Source organism: Arachis hypogaea, chromosome 18 (assembly GCF_003086295.3).
Source record: "Arachis hypogaea cultivar Tifrunner chromosome 18, arahy.Tifrunner.gnm2.J5K5, whole genome shotgun sequence".
NCBI classification, from domain to species: domain Eukaryota; kingdom Viridiplantae; phylum Streptophyta; class Magnoliopsida; order Fabales; family Fabaceae; genus Arachis; species Arachis hypogaea.
The window spans coordinates 98,054,359-98,058,865 of NC_092053.1; the positions used below are offsets into that span (position 1 = coordinate 98,054,359).

The window sequence follows — 4,507 nt, forward strand, 5'->3', positions numbered from 1 at the left end:
TTCAGGTATTTTTTGGCTGAAATTGAGTGACTTGAGCAAAAATCAGATTCAGAGGTTGAAGAAGGACTGTTGATGCTGTTGGATTCTGACCTCCCTGCACTCAAAGTGGATTTTCTGGAGCTACAGAACTCAACATGGCGCGCTTCTAATTGCTTTGGAAAGTAGACATCCAGGGCTTTCCAGCAATATATAATAGTCCATACTTTGGCCGAGTTTAGATGATGTAAAAGGGCGTTGAACGCCAGTTCTACGCTGCTGTCTGGAGTTAAACGCCAGAAACACGTCACAAGCCAGAGTTGAACGCCAGAAATACGTTACAAACTGGCGTTCAACTCCAAGAATGACCTCTGCACGTGTAACATTCAAGCTCAGCCCAAGCACACACCAAGTGGGCCCCGGAAGTGGATTTATGCATCAATTACTTACTTTTGTAAACCCTAGTAGCTAGTTTATTATAAATAGGACTTTTTACTATTGTATTAGACATCTTCGGATCATCTTCGATCAGTTTTATGCTATCATAGACTTTCATGGGGGCTGGCCATTCGGCCATGCCTGGACCATTATCACTTATGTATTTTCATACGGTAGAGTTTCTGCACTCCATAGATTAAGGTGTGGAGCTCTGCTGTTCCTCAAAGATTAATGCAAAGTACTACTGTTTTTCTATTCAATTCAACTTATTCCGCTTCCAAGATATTCATTCGCACTTCAACCTGAATGTGATGAATGTGACAATCATCATCATTCCCCCACGAACGCGTGCCTGACAACCACTTCCGTTCCACCTTAGATTGAATGAGTATCTCTTGGATATCTTAATCAGAATCTTCATGGTATAAGCTAGATTGATGGCGGCATTCATGAGAGTCCAGAAAGTCTAAACCTTGTCTGTGGTATTCCGAGTAGGACTCTGGGATTGAATGACTGTGATGAACTTCAAACTCGTGAGTGCTGGGCGTAGTGACAGACGCAAAAGGAGGGTGAATCCTATTCCAGTATGATCGAGAACCTCAGATGATTAGCCGTGCTGTGACAGAGCATTTGGACCATTTTCAAAAGAGGATGGGATGCAGCCATTGACAAGGGTGATGCCTCCAGACGATTAGCCTTGCAGTGACAGCGCATCGGACCATTTTCCAAAGAGGATAAAAAGTAGCCATTGACAACGGTGATGTCCTTACATAAAGCCAGCCATAGAAAGGAGTAGGATTGATTGGATGAAGACAGCAGGAAAGCAGAGGTTCAGAGGAACGAAAGCATCTCTATGCGCTTATCTGAAATTCTCACCAATGATTTACATAAGTATTTCTATCCTTATTTTATTATATATTTTCGAAAACTCCATAACTATTTTATATCCGCCTGACTGAGATCTACAAGGTGACCATAGCTTGCTTCATACCAACAATCTCCGTGGGATCGACCCTTACTCACGTAAGGTTTATTACTTGGACGACCCAGTGCACTTGCTGGTTAGTTGTATCGAAGTTGTGAATGAAAAACAATTTATTAAGATGTGCGTACAGAGTTTTTGGCGCCGTTGCCTGAGATCACAATTTCGTGCACCAAGTTTTTGGCGCCGTTGCCGGGGATTGTTCGAGTTTGGACAACTGACGGTTCATCTTGTTGCTCAGATTAGGTAATTTTCTTTTTGTTTTATTTTCAAAAAAAAAATTTTTTTCAAAAATCTTTCAAAAATTTCTCCTTTGTTTTTGAAATTTTTTTTTTAAAATAAATGTTTTCAAAAATATATTTTTCTTCAGAATTTTTAAGAATGAATTCTAGAGTTTCATGAAGCATGTTGAAGCCTGGCTGGTTGTAAAGCCATGTCTAATTCTTTTGGATAGGGGCTTCCAACCATCAGCATAGAGGCAAGTTAATTGGAATGTCAGCCGTGGCATGTCTGAGTTACATACTAAAGCTTGGCTGGCTATTAAGCCATGCCTAACCCTCGGATTGGAGCTTTAAACTAAGAATACGAGATTCCTGGAATTCATATAAAAAAAATTTTGAAATCCTTATTTTCTTTTTCCTATATGTTTTTTTTCGAAAAAATATACAAAAATCCAAAAAAATAAAAAATAAAAATATCATAAAAATAAAAAATATTTCATGTTTCTTGTTTGAGTCTTGAGTCAAGTTGAAAGTTTGGTGTCAATTGCATATTCATCTTGCATTTTTCGAAAAATTCATGCATTCATAGTGTTCTTCATGATCTTCAAGTTGTTCTTGGTAAGTCTTCTTGTTTGATCTTGATGTTTTCATGTTTTGTGTCTTTTCTTGTTTTTCATATGCATTCTTGCATTCATGGTGTCTATACATGAAAAATTTTTAAGTTTGGTGTCTTGCATGTTTTCTTTGCATTAAAAATTTTTCAAAAATAAGTTCTTGATGTTCATCTTGACATTCAAAGTGTTCTTGGTGTTCATCTTGACATTCATAGCATTCTTGCATGCATTCATTGTTTTGATCCAAAATTTTCATGCATTGAGTCTTTTCATGTTTTTCCCTCTCATCATTAAAAATTCAAAAATAAAAAAAATATCTTTCCCTTTTTCACTCATAAATTTCAAAAATTTGAGTTGACTTTTTCAAAACTTTTTAAAATCTAGTTATTTTTATGAGTCAAATCAAATTTTCAATTTAAAAATTTTATCTTTTTCAAAATCTTTTTCAAAAATCAATTCTTTATCATTTTTCTTAGTTATTTTCGAAAATTATAAAAATCTTTTCCAAAAATCTTTTTCTTAATTTTATCTCATAATTTTCGAAAATAACATCAACAATTAATGTTTTGATTCAAAAATTTCAAGTTTGTTACTTACTTGTTAAGAAAGATTCGAACTTTAAGTTCTAGAATCATATTTTGTGATTTCTTGTGAATCAAGTCATTAATTGTTATTTTCAAAATCAAATCTTTTTCAAAACTAATTTCAATCATATCTTTTAAAAAATATCTTCTTATCTTATCTTTTTTCTAAAATTTGATTTTAAAATATCTTTTCTAACTTCTTATCTTCTTATCTTTTCAAAAATTGATTTTCAAAATTTGTTTCAACTAACTAACTAACTTTTTGTTTGTTTCTTATCTTTTTCAAAACTACCTAACTAACTCTCTCTCTCTCTCTCTAATTTTCGAAAATATCTTCCCTCTTTTTCAAAATTTCTTTTTAATTAACTAATTATTTTAATTTTTGATTTTAATTTTCGAAAAATTACTAACCTTTTTCAAAAACTATTTTCGAAAATCACTAACTCTTTTTCAAAAATAATTTTCGAAAATTCTCCTTCTCTCTCATCTCCTTCTATTTATTTATTCATCTACTAACACCTCTCTTCATCCCACATCTCTGCTCTCCTTACCCTTGTGTTTCTTTCATTACATTACATTCTTTTCTTCTTCTACTCACACAGGGGAACCTCTATACCTGTGGTAAAAAGGATCCCTATTATTATTTTTCTGTTTCCTTCTCCTTCATATGAGCAGGAGCAAGGACAAGAATATTCTTGTTGAAGCAGATCCAGAACCTGAAAGGACTCTGAAGAGGAAACTAAGAGAAGCTAAATTACAACAATCCAGCAAGCACCTTTCAGAAATTTTCGAACAGGAAGAGGAGATGGCAGCCGAAAATAATAATAATGCAAGGAGGATGCTTGGTGACTTTACTGCACCTAATTCCACTTTACATGGAAGAAGCATCTCCATTCCTGCCATTGGAGCAAACAATTTTGAGCTGAAACCTCAATTAGTTTCTCTGATGCAGCAGAACTGCAAGTTTTATGGACTTCCATCTGAAGATCCTTTTCAGTTCTTAACTGAATTCTTGCATATCTGTGATACTGTTAAGACTAATGGAGTAGATCCTGAAGTCTACAGGATCATGCTTTTCCCTTTTGCTGTGAGAGACAGAGCTAGAATATGGTTGGACTCTCAACCTAAGGATAGCCTGAACTCTTGGGATAAGCTGGTCAAGGCTTTCTTAGCCAAGTTCTTTTCTCCTCAAAAGCTGAGTAAGCTTAGAGTGGATGTTCAGACCTTCAGACAGAAAGAAGGTGAATCCCTCTATGAAGCTTGGGAGAGATACAAAGAACTGACCAAAAAGTGTCCTTCGGACATGCTTTCAGAATGGACCATCCTGGATATATTCTATGATGGTTTATCTGAGCTATCAAAGATGTCATTGGATACTTCTGCAGGTGGATCCATTCACCTAAAGAAAATTCCTGCAGAAGCTCAAGAACTCATTGACATGGTTGCCAATAACCAGTTCATGTACACTTCTGAGAGGAATCCTGTGAGTAATGGGACGCTTATGAAGAAGGGAGTTCTTGAAATTGATACTCTGAATGCTATATTAGCTCAGAATAAAATATTGACTCAGCAAGTCAATATGATTTCTCAGAGTCTGAATGGAATGCAAGCTGCATCCAACAGTACTCAAGAGGCGCCTTCTGAAGAAGAGGCCTATGATCCTGAGAACCCTGCAATAGTAGAGGTAAATTA

General features: G+C 35.4%; 1 non-coding gene across 1 annotated transcript; it reads right to left on the reverse strand.

Moving 5' to 3' along the window:
- Positions 1 to 4,016: 4,016 nt before the first annotated feature.
- On the reverse strand, positions 4,017 to 4,124 carry LOC112773594 (small nucleolar RNA R71). The gene has a single exon (XR_003188138.1). It is a non-coding gene; the product is annotated as a small nucleolar RNA R71 (small nucleolar RNA).
- Positions 4,125 to 4,507: the final 383 nt, after the last annotated feature.